Source organism: Pinus tabuliformis, chromosome 1_1, assembly GCF_031772625.1.
Source record: "Pinus tabuliformis cultivar Carrire ecotype Pingquan chromosome 1_1, CPIR1, whole genome shotgun sequence".
Taxonomy (NCBI): Eukaryota; Viridiplantae; Streptophyta; class Pinopsida; order Pinales; family Pinaceae; genus Pinus; species Pinus tabuliformis.
In genome coordinates, this window is record NC_142297.1 from 838709401 (window position 1) to 838730861 (window position 21461).

General features: G+C 37.7%; 1 long non-coding RNA gene across 1 annotated transcript; it reads right to left on the minus strand.

The window, feature by feature from the left end:
• Positions 1–3519: 3519 nt before the first annotated feature.
• LOC149216758 (uncharacterized) lies at positions 3520–20554 on the minus strand. The gene is made up of 3 exons (XR_016250596.1): positions 20235–20554; positions 18740–18900; positions 3520–4486 (listed from the first exon to the last, which is right to left on the minus strand). It is a non-coding gene; the product is annotated as an uncharacterized LOC149216758 (long non-coding RNA).
• Positions 20555–21461: the final 907 nt, after the last annotated feature.

Sequence of the window (21461 nt, forward strand, 5' to 3'; positions counted from 1 at the left end):
GCTGTTAGAACTGAGATGTAGCAGCGAAACTCTTTGCAATCCCCATTCCAAAATAAAAAAATATCAGTTTTTTACCTCAATCATTTCTATTCCAAAATATTTCAGAAATCAAATTAAACCCTGCAAATAAAAATGCAAACAAATTAGCCTACCTAGAAGTATGTTCTCTTTTGCATTGCATTTATGCTAAAAGGAAATGAAATGCAAAAAAATAGCAAAAAAACAGGGTGATATTGCACTGCCAATTTGGATTACTCCTTTGGCTCATTAATGGAAGGAGATTAATCTGCAAAGGATCATGCAAAATTTGGTAATTGGATGTGCACGTTATCCTCGGGATTTTCTATTTATAAATTTCAGTATTGATTATGCAAGAAAGCAGGATTGGGTTTTGTAATTTGTCAATTACTTTCTTTGGTTGGAGTTTTGATTATAGTTTAAAATTTGGTATTGCCCTAGTGACTGCAACATGTAACTATGTGATGATACCCGAGCATCTGCGCTCTTCAGTATTTCTCTGCAATAGTTAGAGCTAAAAATTAGCATGTGTGTCTTTCATAGTGGATGGTGTTTTAAATTTAATGTAATTCAGGGGCATTAAACATGGATTTTCTTCCTGTTCACAGCAAAGGTTTTTCAAAGATTAAAGTAAGTCTCACTACTCATTTAGAACGGCGATTGAGATTCATATATTTGCTTTGTCAAATCCCCCCAACCATTTACCTGAATGACCTAATAGTGACCTAATAAGGGACTCATGGCAGTAGCAGGTTACAAATTAAAGTTAGTTAGAGCTCTAAACTGGCAAGTGCAGTGTTGTGTACTGGTATCTAAATTTTATATGTAATACTTTATAATGTAATGCTTTATATTTGTATTACTTGTCAATTGGCATATGCTTTCTTTGTGACCCAAACCTTTGTATTCTATATATCAGAGTCTTCTTGACTGCCTCATACTCACCAAGTTGATGTTATTGAAACTTTATATTTTTCGGGGGAGAGGTGGAGTTGGAGGATGTGTCATGGAACATACATTTTCTGTCTGGTCACAACGGGAAATTAATAAAAGCCTTTGAACATTACTCAGCAATATTTTTAATTTTATAGCCATCCTAATTATTCGTCATGCCTGCCATGGTATATGACATGACGTTTGCTTCATGAGATGACTGGACACATATGCTTAGGTTTTGGAATTCATCAGTGCACATTATCTTCAGCTGTCTTGCTAAGGATGCATGATTCTAAATCTTATCAGTTTATCTGTAATTTAGGGACGATGTTAATGACTTCAAAACATTTTAGATGAATATAGTATAGGTGTTCAATCCTTTTAGTTAATGAAAGGAGAGATTTCTGCATTGTAGATAATTATTCAAATAAATATATTTAGCTTGTTACTAAGTACATACAATTTTTTGTGAATAAAGTAAAACTGAAATGTGAAGTTGGAGCTCCGTGAGAGGTGGCTAGACTTTTACTCTAGTTGCGTTTCCATCTCTGTAATGGCCTCAATGGCCACCTCCTTAGCCTTGCCACAAAGTGCTCTGTCCATCCCCAGTGGAGATTCTGATCCCCTCCCTGTGCCCATTGAAAGATGTTGTTTGGTTCTTTTGTGTCATCAAGCTTTGTAACCTCTACATTAATCACTGCTATTGGGAACCCATCCCCTACATACCTCTAAGATAAAGATGGACCCAATGGGTGCCCTTGTGTATGGACCCTTGAATGGGCCCAATGGGTGCCCTTGTGTATGGACCCTTGAATCCCCTTAGCGTTGGTCCATCTAGCTTTGTACCTCCTCCCTTGACAGATCCAAGATTCTCTTTCAAAGACGCACTTTTGAAAGCAATCTGATAGAGACCTTGATAATAGCTGCTTAGACCTAATGAGTAAGAATGGTAAATGAAGCCCCAACCTCAACCCCAATCATCCTAGTTGTAGTAGATGCAATATAATCATTTTAATTCTTACACTGACTAAAGTTCCTACTCCCCTCCAAACTGAGTTCTCTGTGACATAGAAATAGTTGATCCTGCAATGGAATTTTGGATGAATGAAAGTCCTGAATGACATATGATTGTTTTCTTTGTCCGTATGCTGACTACAGTTCCTACTGCCCTTCTACCTGAGTTCTCTTTGGCATATAAATACTAAAATAGTTAATCCCGTAATGGAATTTTGAATGAATTAATATGTCCTGAATGTGCTTATACCAAAATAGAACTTCCAACAACATAGTGTTTAAGTGCATCCATCAGACACAAACTACAATATCTAAAAATAAAAACGTAGCCCAACACATACTATGGTCTAATAACCTATAAAAGGAATATGAATACTTCCAATAAAATAAAGTTCACCCATCCAAAGAATGACTACGCATTCATACTAACCAATTAAATACTTCGAATAAAATAAAGTTCACAGGTCCAAATAATGACTACACATTCATACTAAACATCTACTTTGTCTAGGACGGTATATAGAAGTTAAAACATTTTCACTCACGAAAAGAAAAGGCTTCTGATAAATAACTCTACCAGACACTCCAAAAGACTTCTCATAAAGGATGTTGTCAATGGCTTTGCCATGGTGATTGATAACTCAATACAATGGTGCTCTGTTTTTTTATATTTTATGAATTGAATAATTTAATTTTTCATATATTTAGTATCTGGGATGAGAACCCTATTTCAGGCACTCCGATACCACCTGTGAGTTTCCTAAATTTTGAGGGAATCGCCACATGTCCCCCAGACATATTCCCATGTCCTGACGTCCCAGAAACTTGGTGGAACATATGAAAATAAATGGATAAAAAACAGGGTGATATTGTATATGAGAATAAAAGGATTTGGACTTTTCTGTATATGGTGTTTCACTTTCAATGCCAAAAATCTGCTAGAGCGGTTAAGAGGAAAGCGATTAATGTTTGTTGGAGACTCAATAAGTCAAAACCAATGGGAATCCATGGTCTGCATGTTTCGAGCAATGTTTCCTAGCAATAAGAAAACTGTTAGTCAACAAGCTTCAATAGTCAAGGCCCTGGTAGGCTGAATATGTAGTTTCCATGGATAGTTGTGCATTTGATTATATGGTGAGTAATGAAGTCTTACAATCTTCTCTCTTAAAAGGATTATGATGCTTCTGTGGAGTTTTTCTGGGCTCCACTTCTAGAAACAAGTTTAAGTGTTTGACACAAGGTACACCATAGTTATTATGATTAATGTGTGTGTAAACTAAAATGATACAACGTAAAAGTAGGGTATTGGTCTGTAGTAGGCTCTTGATCTAGTCTAAAAACTGTATGCATATTTGTTGCACAGACAAGATTTCCGGACCACATTGAGATGCATTGCCATCTGCTAAAAATTCTTGGGGATGATGAAGCAGCCAGTCATGACATGGGAAGGCAACATAAAACTGGATCATCCTTTGTGATTTCAAAAATGGAATTATTTACATGCCCAACATGCAAGATTTGATTGCAGAACTATTTCAAACCAAGTGTTTAGCCATAAAATACCAAAATGCATATATGTATACTACAAGTAACCTGTTAAACCAACAGTACAGGAAAAGGATAACGCCCAACCTATTTACTGATTACATTCACAGCCATACAAAACTCAGTGGAGAATATAACCACTGTAAATTATGAAGAGAAATTTAAACACTGTAATTCCATGAATTGCATAAATGGATCTTAACAAAAACGAGAACAAAACAACAGAGTTTGGTTCCGGCCAGAGCTAAAATGCTCAACATAATAATCTAAAAACCCTAACGTCGACAGAGAAAAGTCACTCTACACATAGAGATGTGTTTGGTAAGTTATAACTAAACATATATACAATGAAAGTATTCATTGGCCTCTAAACATATGTACAATAAAAGCATTCTATCATATAGAGATGTAATTGAGAATGAGCAGCTAATCATATATGCATGATGGGCCATGGCATCGGCAACACCAGTTAGTGTTTATTGTGGTGCCATATTGTGCCAGTTGTTCCTGAAATTGATGGCGCATTTGCCTGTGTGCATCCCTTTCATGGATGTGAATTGTTATCTTAAGTATTTTCCTTATTTTCTTTAACAACTTAATGGCTGGGCACAAACGGTAAAGTGGCAATGATTGTTGTGGCAAGATCCTTGTCTGCATATCTTGTAACATAAGTTCCTGTTGCGGAATTTCTTCGCAACACTCATACAACCTTCGTAGGTAGCATGTATCCATACTGTTGCCTTGTAATTGAGAATGAGCAGCTAATCATATATGCATGATGGGCCATGGCATCGGCAACACCAGTTAGTGTTTATTGTGGTGCCATATTGTGCCAGTATGGCTGGGCACAAACGGTAAAGTGGCAATGATTGTTGTGGCAAGATCCTTGTCTGCATATCTTGTACCGTAAGTTCCTGTTGCTGAATTTCTCCGCAACACTCATACAACCTTCGTAGGTAGCATGTATCCATACCTGTTGCCATCCAAAAAGGAAACATTGTAAGTGACAATGAATATGTTTGACGATTTTGTTTGAATATTCAAAATAAATTAAACGATTCCAAACGAGTATAAAATCATATGAAACTAAATGTAATAGCAAGCAAATCTATGTGAAACTTGGTTATGTAGTGAGTGGTGTTTACCATGTGGGTAATTCTGGAAGACAGGTTGTACGATTGGCTAAAGTGTATTATCCTGAATAGATTTTGATGCAAGGAATGATTCCTCTTGCTGTCTACGCTTAAGATATGGATTCTTGTGCATTTGTGCAATGCGTGAGAACGGGAATGCTGGATTGATGTGTATGTCTGCTAGTGACCGCACTCTTGAAATTGTAGTGAATGTTAGCCCTTGGCGTTCTCTGGTGTCGATGTCCACTGTTGCTTTCTCTAATGTCATTCCTTGTGACTTGTGTATCGTTAAAGCCCATGCCATTTGAAGTGGTATCTAACGGCGTGTACCCCTTGTGATGGGAGAAATGGGTACATATGTTGGGTGTGAAATGTCCCACGGTGTTCCTCTGTATTGTCTAAAGTCAACAACCACAAAGGATGGTAATGCTGGGGGCTTTGAGCCAATTGAATAAAATATTGAGATGACCATCCTAAGTGCGCCATTGACGAGGACTGCATGTACCCATAAGTTACTGGTGAGCATAACTTTTTGTTCAATACATAAGAGCACCTTTGCAGGCAGATGCTCATCTTCTGTTGTAGCAGGAGTTTTTTGCCTTTGTTGTTCCGCAGAGCAAAGCGCTACTGGGATGTTCAATTTTTTAAGCATTTTCTTATTATGCAAGACAATTGCGTTGTTTTTTGCGAATAGGTGCATGGATTCTTCGAATGTGCATTTCTCTTCATGTGTAAGAGACAAACTTGTTCTTGACATTAGGTGTTGCCAATCTTCAAGTGTAGATATTCCATTGCTAAGATTTGCAAGTATTTGCCGGAAAGCAACCTGGGACGGGCTAGCTCCTTGTTGACGGAAAATGGTTGAAAGTGTTATGAATATGTCGAAGTTGCGCCAAAGTGCAGTGCCACGTGATGTCCCAGCGTATAAAGGAATGTCTTTTACAGGTGGTAGTTGGCCTAAATCTCCGACAAGGATAATTGAGCGATTACCAAATGGTGCATTCCGATGAAGAGGGAATGCCTCTCTTAGACGATCGTCAATGCGAGAAAGCATTTTTGGACCAATAAAGCTCATTTCATCAATGAGGATGTATTCTACATGACGGAGTTTCTCTTGCAGGTGTAGGAGCGGTTGGCCTTCGAGAGGATGCATTGTCTGGATAGGGATACGAAGGGCAAAGTGAATTGTGAGGGCATTTATGTTGAAAGCTGCAACGCCGGTTGGTGCAAGTAACAATAAAGGGTTTTTGTTTGCTGGTGAGTTTTCCACAAATGCTTGGTGCAGACATTTAATCAAATGGGATTTTCCTGTGCCAGCTATTCCTTGTATGATGATTTTGCATGAGGGTTTTGGCGAAGGGGTTTTGAAGTGCGAAAAAACAGCGGGAAAAACTATGTTTTGGGTAGGGGATAATGTATGATCATGGGGAAGGTTGGAAAAAGAATGATGTTGGTTTTGAATGGTTGAGCGGTTGAATTCAATGAAGTTTATGGCAGTTTCTTGCAAAGGGGGAAGGAGAGTATTTTGTGACCAATTGTGGTTGACATCGAAGTCGCGGTAGCCAATCATGTCGAGGTCATCAATTGCAATATTGTAACTTGGGTGTAGTTGAGAGAGGATTTGCCATTCATTCATCTGCTTGGAATCAGGGGGGGTGTGTGGGGTAGTTTGATCTTCAGTAGGTGGGCTTTGTGGGTTCTCGGTTTCTCGATGGACATGCCATGGTGTATATGTACCCTTTTTTTGTTCCTAGTGTGCAATAATTTCTGCATCAGTTGAACCAATATCATCAGGGAGTGTTCGAAAGGAAAATACAAGAGTAATTTACTCCAGCAGAAGGTGGCATAAGAAGGGGAAGCAGAGGAAGGAATGACATTGTAACGGGGCAAGACATGTACAATCATTAGGGTGAATATGTGTTTCCATTGGTTTTTTCTCCACTGGGCAGAATATGACCACGAGCGAGCAGCTTCAAGGAGGGGCAGGGGTTCTAGTGAGGCAGGCCTGTTCATATATGCAACGATAAAGTTTGGTGTGGAACTAGGATTTTCAGTATCTTGTGAAACACGTTTGAAAACAGCCCTATTGAATTCAAAGAACGGAATGTACGACTGCAAAGAGAGAGAGGTAGCTTTTGTAACATATGGCATATTTCTTGTGCACCAATGTCTCTATCTGCAATGGTTTCTGTAAGGAGTTTTCGGATGACAGCACCAGTAGGTGCTTCTGGAAGGGCACTTTGTGATAGTCGTGATAGCATTTGACGGTAGCTCTCAGATCTTGTCTCTGCTTTTGTTGCATACTTTGAAATATATTTCAATACAGCATGGCGAGAAAAGACTGGTTGGCAATCAACATTTGCTCTCCAAATAGAGAGTAGATCGGCATTGTGAATATTTAATCTTTCATCATTGCGAGCTGGGACATAGGTTTTATGACCTTTATCATCAATGAAAAGCAAAGAAGTAGACTTCAATTCCCACGATACTCCATATCGGCAGCTAAGCACATTGTCTTTCTTACGAAGACAAAAAGATTCATGACACTTTGTATGACGCTGAACGTAGTTGACGAGCTCTGTATAGTCGTCAAACTGATTGGACGCGAATATTGCTGCTGTGTCAAGGAGACACGGGCTATGAATTGTTGACTAGTGAAGTGGAATATTTCGATGTTCTGCCTGACGTGGATTCCTAGCAGTTACGTAGTGGTCAAAAAATTTCTGTGCATTAGCAACTTCTAATGCATTGTCCCAATCAAGTGTGTCCATGTTTGGTGCATTTTGTAGCCAGAGGAAGCCATGAATGTGTACGGATCCTGTTGCCATTCGTATCTGAATATAATATGAAGGTTACATTTGGTTAATACATATATATGCAATGTATAAAAATAATGTAGAGGGAAATGGATATTAAATAATACCTGCACTAGTAGTCGGTTGCATGGAGGCCTTTTTGCAGGATTTCTTCAAGGAAAATTGTAAATCTACAATGCATATATTGGGTTGTTAGATGTGGGTTTTTTATTATGTTTTGGATTTTCCATTGGAAGGGGTTGACTGAATTGGAAGGAACACTGGTGGGCATGATCATGTGCAAGTCATGCCATTTAGTATCAGTTGCACTGAGAGTGAAGAAGAATGTTGGGCTGCCTATTTGCGTGATCATGTCAGTCAGCTCAGATCGTCGTTTGTTCCAGAAAGACCGTGTTCCTCGTAGAGCTGAACCGAACCGCATTATTTGCTCTGGTAATCTTGAATCTGGAGAGTCATGAAGACACTGGCGTAGGTCTGAAACCGTTGTTGGCAAGTTGTTCTCAATGTACTTCTTCACGAAAACACTAGCTGTTGCTTGGCTACGGTGGCGCATTAGAATGTTATAAAGATAGTAGCGAAATCTTGGGTGTTGGCCAAAGCGGTTATCATGGTAGTGCAACAAGTATAAAGCATATTCATGCATTTCAACTTTTGTAAGTCTTGGTTGCATGATCATTGCGGTGCCTGTAGGGAAGAGTGTGGGGAATGCCATGGCAAAGAGGTCGATGGTGTTGTATTCATTTATAGCAGTTAAAGATATTGGGGGCCAATCGATAGAGCTTGTTGAATTTGAATGGGTCAAGTGCAAATAGTTACAAATGTGTTCACGCTCAGTACATGAATTTGGGAGTACTGGAACGAAAGAAGAGGGTTGGATTTCTAATGGAGGTAGCATGACATCAGGATTATAAGTAGAATCAGTAGTGGTTTGATGGGGTTCAAAAGAGGAGGTGGTTACACTGTGGAGAAGAGAAAAAATGTCTGTAGGGTGATCTGGCAGCGCAGAAATTGCAGATGAATTGAATTGAACATCACGGTAGTAAGGGTCATATTTTATTTTGTATTCAAGGGCTGCAAGGACACGTGATTTGCAAACGAAAAATTCGTAAGCCTTTTCAATTGGATTTTGCCTTTTCACAATGAGAATGTCTAAGTAGACAGCATTCGGGGTAAGTATTTGGCGATAGTGGTGATGTCTTGAGGGAAGCTAATTGTATGGCCACTATATTTGTATTGACCACCACGAAAATGAGTGACTTGTAGAATGGGGTTGACACATGCAATGAGCATTTCTTCGACTTGTGTTAATTGGTGAAGGACATAGGTTGTTCTTCAGGGTCCATGTTGTTTAGTTCAGAAAAACGATTGGTAGATTTAGATGATGCACAACGAAAACAAGAGAGTCTACCGTGGAAAAGCTTTGTTTTCATTCCTGGGTATGCTTCCTTGCATATTGTGCAAACATGCAAGGTAGAAAGTCCATCAATCCTTTCTCGAAAGCGACGATGTTCTTCATTAAGGGGAGGGTTATACTGGATTTGATGAATGTGCAGTGGGTTGGTTTGCATAGGTGGGAGAGCATTTGAGGTGGGAAGGGATGGTGGGTTGGTTTGTATAGGTGGGAGAGCATTTGAGGTGGGAAGGGATGTAGAGGAAGTAGTAGGGTTGTTGTGGTTTTCATAAAGTAGTCGAAGGTGTGCATTTATTCGATCCTTTTGTTGTGCATAAAGAATACGCCGCCACTTGTTTTTGGCCGCAATTTGATTGCCTGTTGGCATATCTAAACAAGTACAAGTAATAATTGTTAGTTTTCGTAAACAAGTAGTGCATGTTTGGTATCTCATTTTACTGGGTGTAAATCCATTGTGAAATTAAAACATTATATTTTGAACATAGAATTAATATTTATTTATTTCAAAATCGGTGAAGGTAGGTAGATTAGGTAGAAGGAAAACATGCAATTAGGAATGCTATGAAATCATATGTTATTTCGGCATCTATCATTGAGAGGAGAGAAACAAGATTAAAAAAAATTTGTTCCTTCTTCTTCAAATTTTTTTTTGTTTGACATGTTTGAGCGATAAAATGAATAGCTTAGCAAGCAAGAGATCAATGTATAGCATGTAGACAACGAACGAGAAACATATGTAGTATCTCTTTACAAATGTTGATATCTATATTGTGTAAAATGTAAATGGCAAACATACATATTTTGGAATGACTGGAAGAGAGTATTTGCAGTGAAAGCTACAGGTTGCATCATAATAACATGGGTGTGTAATTTACAACAAGATGAAACAATTAGTTGTGTGGAAATGTTTGTTTATGTACAAACAGGCATGGTAGAAGAAACCCTAAGAAACAGCTCAAAGGCGGCGAACAATAGGTCGTTTTGAAGTGGACATTGCTTGAATGTCAGTGAGTGCTTCCTTGCATGCAGAGGCATATTGAATTTCTTCTGAATTGATCAGTATTGGTTGCAAGCGTTGAACACCGTTGAAGTAATCTGCGTTAATGGAAAATGTTAGCTGGAAGCGGTGCCCTGAAATTCGGCCACAAATTTCCTGTAGGTCAGTTGGTTCGATAGAAAGCAGGAACAGGCCTTTTGCCGTGATGCCCATGAGCTCGTTCCCTGCATCATTGAAAACTATGACGTTCTGTAGATTCGCGATGTGGTCATGTAGCTCAATTTTAAGTTTGTAACGGTAGTCACATTCTGGGAAGTCACCGTTACATTTTGTACAATGCCAAAGATTGTTAGAATGCTCCACAACCTTCTTCATGCATTGTTTTCCATTGAAATCTAATGAACATGCTAGAAAGTAGAAGTCGTCCATATGAAGAGCAATAATTGTTGCTCGAACTGAAACCCAAATTGTTTTATCGGAGGGCTGCATGCCAGCAATTTCATGAAACGTCTTTCGTGGTAGGGCACGTTTTGAAGCAACACCATAGTTTCTACTCAAAGATGGAGAAAAAGAGCTATAGCCTGTTTCACGGAACCATGCATGTAGTTGGTGAGTTTCTTCAACTTGTGGATTTATTGTGAGAGTGCTTGTTGGTATCGTCCCTATTGTGGTGCCATTAATTCAGATATGCGACCTCCTTTGTTTGCAAGGATTAGTGGGTTGTCGAAAGAGTAGAATTCAAAAACATTCTGTCCTATATAGTCACAATGGTCTCCCCATAATGTTACATCAATGCTAAAACCTGACTTGTCCTTTAACATGAGTTTATTCCTTAATGTTTCACTTCCATCTTTTTGTCGAATTGTTGATGCAGGTGAAGTGGAGGTAACAACACCAATGACATCCACATTCGTATTTGGAGTTGCACTTTTTATTTCAGCAATAGTCTTGAAGTGAAAGCTCTGGTAAAGAAACGTTGGATCATCTATGGGACATGGATTGATAGTGGAAGCAGCAAACAAGTAAATTTCCGATTTGTTCTTGAGGTGGTTGTAGTTTGAATTTGCTTCTCTCACTGTGCCATCTGAAACAATGTATAGTTGCCCAACTTGAATTAGATTGTAAAGAGATTCGGCCAGTTCGGCAAATGCAGACTGTGCCATCTGAAACAATGTATAGTTGCCCAACTTGAATTAGATTAGATTGTAAAGAGATTCGGCCAGTTCGGCAAATGCAGAAAGGTGGATCTCTTCCTTATCACGATTGATAAGGTCAAATCCAAAAACTTTTCTTGAGCCTCGCACATTGTTGTACGCCTTCAATGATGTTTTTGCAAATGCCCTACCTTGGATTGACCAATATTTTCGGTAAGGGTTGAGTGCCGTGAATGGAATTGTTGTAGTTGTTGCCGTATTTGGTGGAGTAACTACAGAGGGCAAGGTATCTTCAGCTGACGAAGAGCTAAATTGGGATGAACCCGCCTGTGCATGTTGTAGCGTCGATGCGTCCTTCATCAATGCTGCTGAGCGCATCACAACTTCAAGCTCAACCACTCGGATGGACCTTATGTAAACAAATGAGAAATGAATTAATGAAGATTCCATTTTCCTTCTTTTAATGCAAAAAGCGTTTAGAAGGGAAAAAGTAAAAGAGGGTGATTTCAAATGGTGGGCCTTACAAGGAGTTTTGGAGCATTGTGCAAGCTGCTCTTTTAAGCAGAAATATTGAGCCAATTTGGATGTCTCCCGATACAATTTGTGGGCCATATGCGGATGGTAGCAAAGTCTTATGTTGATGTGTTCCATCAGATAGAGTAATGTGGAAGTGCGAGGATGTTGTTTTCAATGAGGTAACAAAACCAACATTGATTATCTGAAGTAGTGGTTGAATCTCGGTGCAACCATTCAGCGATAGAGGAATGGCATTCGTTGTCAAGGTTGTCTCCATAATATTAACAAGAGGTTTCTTTTTCCCGTGATAGGAGTACCTGCAATTCATCACTTTCACCACAATACAAAATTCTAGTCAAAGAAGATGTGATATGAATGCAGAATCTAATCTAACAAGGCTAACTTTTAATGGTTAAACAATAATAAGGGCACAACCTACATGGGGAGGAGAATAACCTCTCATATTAACCACCCAAGGTAGACCACATTAACAAAATGCTTGTTATTTGATTCAGTGACAAGGTACATATTGTGCAAATTCGGAAGTACCTCAAGCGACTCAAAGATCCTTATAGTCTTACAGTACCGTCAAAACATCAATGAAATAGGAACATTTCCCAGCCATTCCTAATATTGATCTTACAAATTAAGAGACGTGGTTCAATCAAGGAAATTGCCATGTATTTTGCTCACTTAATTTACCCTTTGCACACCCTTTTTAGAGGCTGACTGGACTCCTTATGGCTTTGTAATAATTTTTTATAAGTGGTTCATATTAGTAGGCCTTGGAGGCATCGACATAAAGTGCCCAATTCTTGTGCATAGTTCATGATATATTAACTATTTTCTGAACAATGCACATTATTTTTTTTAATATGCTATATTCAGGTGTACTCACTGTGCTTGTGCATTTTTGCACATTATAGGGAATCACTTTCATTAAACATATGTTGAATAGCAGCCATTGCATATAACGAACACGATATTCAAAGTTCAAACACTATGTATAGCTATTGAACCTGAAAGTTCACACATTCCTTCAGTCCAGGCATATAGAAGAACTATCTGGGGCCAAGCTCATGTTTGTAACAAGAGCTATCTGGGTCCCCCCTCTTGTCAGAAACAGGACCCTGAAAACAGCATCCAAACAAAAACAACAATCAGATTCCATCAGTCACACAACTGTGGCCAGATTGCAGACTATCATGGGCAGTTTCTATTTATTTGCAGCCTGACCAACCCATCTAAATGCAACGATCTACAAAAAGAGGAGTAATTCAATTCCCATTTTCTTTTCGTACAAAGTTACAAAGAGGCAAATGGAGTATGATGTGCAAGGGGAAAGAATGTGGGCAGTTTCAATATAATTTTAGACTTACCAACCCATGTAATTTCATGGACTGCAAGGAAGGGCTTTGAATGACCTCGCCTCCTACCTATCCTTAGGTGTGGACAATCAAAATTTCTCTGAAAATGTGTGCTCACACCATGTTTTATCTAATAGTATTGTTAGTATGTCAGTTTCTTACGCAGCACACATGCAGAAGTCAGAGTAGAATGACGTGGATAGACCTCCACAATATTTTTTGGATAATTTATACTTGTTTGTGCACTCTAGGGTATGTCTGCCTAAAACTATATATTTCTTGTAAACCTATGCTTATGGTTTAACCACAGTTTTTTAGAATATAAATTAGTGACAAGGTACATATTGTGCAAATTAGGAAGTACCTCAAGCGACTCAAAGATCCTTATAGTCTTACAATACCGTCAAAACATCAATGAAATAGGAACATTTGCCAGCCATCCCTAATATTGATCCTACCCATTAAGAGATGTGGTACAATCAAGGCAATTGCCATGTATTTCGCTCACTTAATTTACCCTTTGCAGACCCTTTTTAAAGGCTGACTGGACTCCTTATGGCTTTGTAATAATTTTTTATAAGTGGTTCATATTAGTAGGCCTTGGAGGCATCGACATAAAGTGCCCACACTTAGGGCAGGCAGTGTGAGACCCATCACATGGAAGCAGTGTGCTTCTTTTGTGAATCTTGTGCATAATTCATGATATATTAACTATTTTCTGAACAATGCAGAATTTTTTTTGTTTTAATACGCTATATTCGGGTGTACTTGTTGTGCTTGTGCATTTTTGCACATTATAGGGAATCACTTTCATTAAACATATGTTGAATAACAGCCATTGCATATAACGAACACGCTATTCAAACATTATGTATAGCTATTGAATCTGAAAGTTCACACATTCATTCAGTCCAGGCATCTAGAAGAACTATCTGGGGCCAAGCTCATGTTTGTAATAACAGCTATATGGGTCCTCCCTCTTGTCAGAAACAGAACCCTGAAAACAGCATCCAGACCATAACAACAATCAGATTCCATCAGTCACACAACTGTGGCTAGACTGCAGACTATCATGGGCAGTTTCTATTTATTTGCAGCCTGACCAACCCATCTAATTGCAACGATCTGTAGAAAGAGGAGTAATTCAATTCCCATTTTCTTTTCGTACAAAGTTACAAAGAGGCAAATGGAGTATGATGTGCAAGGGGAAAAAATGTGGGCAGTTTCGATATAATTTTAGCCTTACTAACCCATGTAATTTCATGGACTGCAAGGAAGGGCTTTGAATGACCTTGCCTCCTACCTATCCTTAGGTGTGCACAATCAAAATTTTCTCTGAAAATGTGTGCTCATACCATGTTTTGTCTAATAGTATTGTTAGTATGTCAGTTTCTTAAGCAGCACACATGCAGAATTCAGAGTAGAATGACATGTATAGGCCTCAACAATATTTTTTGGATAATTTATACTTGTCTGTGCACTCTAGGGTATGTCTGCCTAAAACTATATATCTCTTGTAAACCTACGCTTATGGTTTTGCCGCAGTTTTTTAGAATATAAATTTTAACTGTTTTTGTGCAAAAAAAGAGCAAGTTTAACACAAAGAAACTGTATAGAAGATTGTCTCATAGCATAAGTTGTTGAAGAGAAGTCATGTTGCACAAGGAATGTTGTTGAAGGAAAGTCATGTTGCACAAGGCATGTTGTTGAAGGAAAGTCGTGTTACAGAAGGTATGTTGTTGAAGGAAGTTCTTAGCTCTGAAGTACAATAACTCCAAATAAAATGAAAATGAAAGTGACAGCATTTTTTTGGTATGTCAGAGCAATTTGTCTTTTGATCTGTATGCCAGCCATTTCCCTTCTGTAAACATGGATCCTCAGAATAAAAAAGCTAATATAGGCAATAAAATCAACCAGGCTGGGCCATAATGAGTGAAACACTTCCACACTTTCAAAAAGTGCCTGCAGCAAACATAATTTCCTCTTGAATTTAACCTCCAACTTACAGTCCAGCCTGTTTTGCTCCAATTTTGCCTATTAAATATGGGTATACAAAGCTGGTTTGTGGTAAGAATAAGGTTAGCTTAATATAAGTTAAATTTGCATGCACAATTAGCAGTTGCAGCCTGCATTAAGCTCTTTCAGATGAAAAAGCATTTTATTGAACGTCAGAAGGTCAACAGGCTGTGAAGATCTTATAAAGAGACAATCGTCAATTTACCTGGACATGCATTTTAGGTCTATGAAATAGATAAGCATGAATTTATACCAAGGCCTGGAAGCTAACCTTTTCAGATCAGCCTTAAGGAGATGAACATGAATTTATTTATGAATTTATCAATAAATTGGAGAATAAGTATTGTTAGTATGTCAGTTTCTTAAGCAGCACACATGCAGAATTCAGAGTAGAATGACATGGATAGGCCTCCACAATATTTTTTGGATAATTTATACTTATCTGTGCACTCTAGGGTATGTCTGCCTAAAAGTATATATTTCTTGTAAACCTACGCTTATGGTTTAGCCACAGTTTTTTAAAATATAAATTTAACTGTTTTTGTTCAAAAAAAGAGCAAGTTTAACACAAAGAAAGTGTATAGAAGATTGTCTCATAGCATAAGTTGTTGAAGAGAAGTCATGTTGCACAAGGAATGTTGTTGAAGGAAAGTCATGTTGCACAAGGCATGTTGTTGAAGGAAAGTCATGTTGCACAAGGCATGTTGTTGAAGGAAGTTCTTAGCTCTGAAGTACAATAACTCCAAATAAAATGAAAATGAAAGTGACAGCATTTTTTTGGTATGCCAGAGCAATTTGTCTTTTGATCTGTATGCCAACCATTTGCCTTCTATATAATTACTCATTCAAATAATCTGTAAACATGGATCCTCAGAATAAAAAGCTAATATAGGCAATAAAATCAACCAGGCTGGGCCATAATGAGTGAAACACTTCCACACTTTCAAAAAGTGCTTGCAACAAACGTAATTTCCTCTTGAATTTAACCTCCAACTTACAGTCCAGCCTGTTTTGCTCCAATTTTGCCTATTAAATATGGGTATACAAAGCTGGTTTGTGGTAAGAATAAGGTTAGCTTAATATAAGTTAAATTTGCATGCACAATTAACAGTTGCAGCCTGCATTAAGCTCTTTCAGATGAAAAAGCATTTTATCGAACGTCAGAAGGTCAACAAGCTGTAAGCAAACATTCCTAGATCTTATAAAGAGACAATCGTCAATTTACCTGGACATGCATTTTAGGTCTATGAAATAGATAAGCATGAATTTATACCGTGGCCTGGAAGCTAACCTTTTCAGATCAGCCTTAAGGAGATGAACATGAATGAACATGAATTTATTTATGAATTTATCAATAAATTGGAAGGAGAGAATACTATAAAAACTTCTTCTCGTACAAGTCCGAACAAAGAAACTACTCTGGTAGAGAAGAGTTGGCCTCACATTGGGTAGAGAAGAGTGAGGAAGCGAATCCGAACAAAGAAACTACTCTAGTATCTTGTTATTGTAATCTAACCTAGTTGATGGAGGAGAGCAAGAAAGGGATGACGATAACAATGGGGGATTTGCTAGAGAGCTGCATATCACCACACCTAGAGATGTTTGTTGTCAATCAGAGATTCAGTTCGGCCGGCAATTCGGACTCTGTGTGGGACAAGATTCTTCTCCACCTTCTTGCACAGATGGATTCGACTTTAGAAATCTGTTCCAAGAAAGAGTTGTATTTCGCTCTATGTCATCCCAATTGGATCGACGACAGAACCAAGGTAATGCTATATTTCTTTGTCTGAATCTCTTTCAATCTCAAGTATTACAGGGTGGGAAATTATAGATGGGAGAAGTCAAACGTCTTTCAATTTCGCCAAAATAAATGGATAAAATTTACGAATATACAAGAATGCCTATGTGCGTGCATATCCCGGTAAACTCAGATTCTCAGGCTGTGTTATGTGCGTGCATACGCTGGTAATCTCAGATTCTCACGATGCCCTGCTAATATAAACTTTCCCTTGCGTACTCTAGACGAAAATTTCAACGGCCCAGTTTCGCCAAACTATCTATTTTGATTTTCGCAAATTCAATTTCAAGAAACAGTGGCAATGTTCGGACAGAGCCGAGTGATTGCCCAAGCAAAGGGAGAGAATAGACCCGGGCTTCTGAGAATACAAGCAATGAAAACAAGGGTTCGATTTATCTTTGGAATGGTTCAAACTTTTATACAGTGGAAATTAGGCCAGTCCGTCCAGCAAATCGCTAGGAAGCAAAACAGGACTGAGAGAGATGATATGGCAAGGAAAGAGAAACAAAGTAGTTGAAAAAGGCCCTGACCTGGAAGAAATGATGTTGTGCAGATGTATTCTAAACAACAGCTCCGGCTCACGATTTCCAGCTCCATTCGTGAGATTGTCAAACCAGGCTCCTCTATCAGTTTGAACACTGCTATACTTTGTGAGATTGTCAAACAGGGTTGTCTGTTTGTCGATGAAGTTTGATCGAAGAAGGCTGCCGATAAGATCATGGAAGCACGGAAACCGTAGAACAGGGTTTCCAAAGCACAAATTTGTTGATCGTGCATCGTAGAACAGGGGTTTCAAGCCACGAATGTGTGCACCGCAAAACAGGGACCGCATAACTAGGATTTAGAGAGTGTTGAGCAATAATGCCACCCAGCAATAATGCTACCAAACAGGAAGTTCTCGGCGGTGTGAATAAACAAAAATCAAGACAGATGCTACCAAACGGACGAAAAGCAGGAAAAGCAGGAAGTTCTAAGGTCATGGAAGCACGGAAACCGCAGAACAGGGTTTCCAAAGCACAAATCAGCAATAATGCTACCAAACAAGAAGTTCTCGGCGCTGTGAATAAACAGAAATCAGGACAGATGCTACCAACCGGACAGAAAGCAGGAAAAGCAAGAAGTTCTAAGGTCATGGAAGCACGAAAACCGCAGAACAAGGTTTCCAAAGCACAAATCTGTTGATCGTGCATCGCAGAACAGGGGTTTCAAGCCACGAATGTGTGCACCGCAAAACAGGGACCGCATAACTGGGTTTTGAAGAGTGTTGAGCAATAATGCCACCCAGCAATAATGCTACCAAACAGGAAGTTCTCGGCGCTGTGAATAAACAGTAATCAAGACAGATGCTACCAAACGAACAGAAAGCAGGAAAAGCAGGAAGTTCTCGGCGCTGAGAATAAACAAAAATCACGACAGATGCCCGCCTAATATGGGCGCCACGTGTCAACCTGAGAACGAAAAGGACGACGAAAGTCTATTTCAAAGGAAGGCCTATCAGCCTAATTAATAATTAATCATTCTTTATGTGTCTAACAATGGATCTAATGGTCAAGAATTGTTTATTAATTAATAATTAATCATTCTTTATGTTTTTTAATAATGTTTTATTTTCAAAACTGTTTTTTAAAATCTGATAGCAAACAAACCCAAACCATTGTTCAATCGTCTCACAATGGATCCGACGGTCAACAATAGTACAAAGTGGCTGGGGGTTACTACTATTATTAATAATACAACCCTTGTGTTTAATTATATAAGCCCTAGATATTATAAACCCAAGCAAATATAATTATAAAACCAAGGTATATAAACCCTTTTATATTTTCTTAAGACCCTTTTACCTTATAATCACAAGTCTCAACAATGTTTATAATTCTACCACTTCTTCTCATAATTCTAAACAATTCATACAAGCTGCTGCAATTCATATATGGCATTTGGGTGCACCTCTACATCATACCTATCATTAAAATACACTTTTCTTTGCAAATAAGAATAAAAATAGAACACACTCCCACCTGGAAAATAAATTTGGAAGAGTCAATCTGAGTGCAACACATTATAGAAGTTTCCACTGTCAACAACGTGGCTTCTTTAAGTTGCTCGAGAAAATATTCCGCTAAACCATTCATTGAAACAGCTTCAAATCTTTCCAAAATGTCTGGAATCACAAGAAGCCCTGCAGATCATATGGACAAATTCACAACGCTATCAGAAGAAACTGAAATGTAAACGGCATTTCGGTGTGAGGAATTTTGCTAAGAAAAGACGGAATATATTCTATTTCGCCTGATCAAACAAAATAACAATATATCAATGCTTTTTCACATGATAGAATTTTGATCTACAGTTTTTTCCACGGTGGATTGAAGTTGAAAAAAAAAACCATGGAAAAAGAAAAATGCTTCATTACAGCATGTTTGTACAAAAACTATGACACCCAGGAGTGAGGGCATATTATATGGGTAACTAAGACACCGGGGGTGGAGGGCATATTATAGGGGTTATCTAAAACTGTTCGGGAAAATTCATTGTCATTGGAATCAGATGAAGGAAAAAATCCACAGAATGCAGAGATTCGTGGATCCAAACGTTTTTTCAAGGTTTTTTTGTCACTTCAAAGTCCCTGAAAATACCTAAAGCATGTCCCCAGAAAAGCTCATTGTCCCCAGAATCCAATCAAGTAAAGAAAATTCACGGATGGTGTAGATTCAAGCCGTTTTAGGAAACTGTAAGGTTCTGCATCATTTCAAAAGCCTCGGAAACCAGTAGAGCATGGAGGAACTATGCCGTAGGAACTCTGACAGGTGAACCAATACCAGGCATCTCAAATTTCTACCCCATGTTTTGCCTTGACCTTGACCAGAAAATAAGCGGTTTAAAATCATTTTTATGATACACAGAACTGGTATACTATATTCAAAACAACCTAGAGAATTTCATTGCGGCCGGAACCTGGACAAGTAAAAAAATTCACAAAAGCCATACATATAGACCATTCGAGCATTTTTCAAGATACTGGATCGTTTCAGAAACCAAAAACCCTGAAAAACTCTGGCACTTGCAGAAATTAAACCCTTGGAACTCTGAAATGTAGATCTATACAGTTATTAATTAGATACTGGAAATTTTCATTGTGCCCATAACATGGAGAAGTAAAAAAATCCACAGAAATCATACATGCAGGCCATTCGAGGATTTCTCAAGGTACTGGGTCGTTTCAGAAATAAAAACCCCTCAAAACCTCTGGCACTTGGAGGAGCTATACCCTTGGAACTATGACATGAAGACCTATATTATAAAATTTGATTACAAAAAAGCAAAAACAAGGGAAATTTCTTTTTAAACTCAGCTCGTCTAAATAGTCTTTAAATTTTCAATTTCTTTTTGCCCTCATGTATTCTGTATCACATGGACATTGTGGATGTAATTTAATACAATCTCTGAAAAATATGACATTTTCTTTCTCAGAAATAATTTCACATTCAACAAATATGATTTCGATTCGCCTACCTTTTGATGAGTTTCAGAGATGAAATAGATGGTGGAATTGGTGAAAGGTCAGAACAGCGCCTCCTGTAGCAACTATTTGAGAAGCAAAGTCGGTGTGATTATGGGCACTATCTACGCTGAAACGTGTAGTAGGAATTTGCAGATTTATTTTAATGAGTGAGTGACAGAGCAGTCAGTACTCAAATTCCTCTGCAACTCGGCCAAACTATTCTGCAATCATCTCTAAAATTACCAACAAGCTGTTGGATCAAACCGGGTGGTTACTTAACAAAAACCGTAGAAACCGATAAAGCCGTTAACAAAAAACCGTAGAACCGATAAAGCCGTTAACAAAAACCTAGAAACCGATAAAGCCGTCTAAACTTCAGTATTCCATAACTTTATCCCACTTCTCTTTAATAAAATAAAATCATGCGTGTCAAATAAGGGTAGTCTTAAATGAAATCATGAGCCTTAAATAAGGGTAGTCTTAGTGATTATGGTGGTTTTTTAACCCTTTTTTATTTTATTTTTTAAAATGATATATTTGGCTTAATGATAGGCTTGATTTATATTAATTAGATTTACAAAATATATAATTTAGAAGAAGAAAAAAATATTTGATAAAAGATTATCTAGCTATTATTAAAATATTCTATTTCAAAACAAAAATATAAAATTTTACCACAAAAATAAAACAACTAATAAAATACTGTATAGTTGAAAGTCATATTAAAAATTAAGAAATATGATTTAACTAATATTATTTATATTAACATATATGCACTTTAATATATATGTGTGTGTGTTTTATTTTTAATTAATATATATAATTTTTGTAATTAAAATTGTTATGTTTTTAATATAATAATAAGTCATGTTAAATTGAAAATACAGAGAAAAAATTAAAAGTTGTGGAAATGGAAATATTAGAAAATTGAATTAAAGCAAGAAAAAAACAAGTCACTGATAGAAATGGAAATTACTAAATAGCTCATAATAAGACCTCAACCAATCATCTTAAAAATAAATAAATTTAAATAATAAAATTGAATTCCCAATGTTAAATTATGGATAAATGGTAGAATTTTTTTGTCAAACACAAACTAATAATGCAACAAAATTGAATGTGTAATACCATCCCCACCTTACAAATAAATAAATTTAAATAATAAAAATTGAATTCTCAATCTTAAATTATGGATAAACCGTAGAATTTTTTTGTCAAAGACAAACTAATAATGCAAC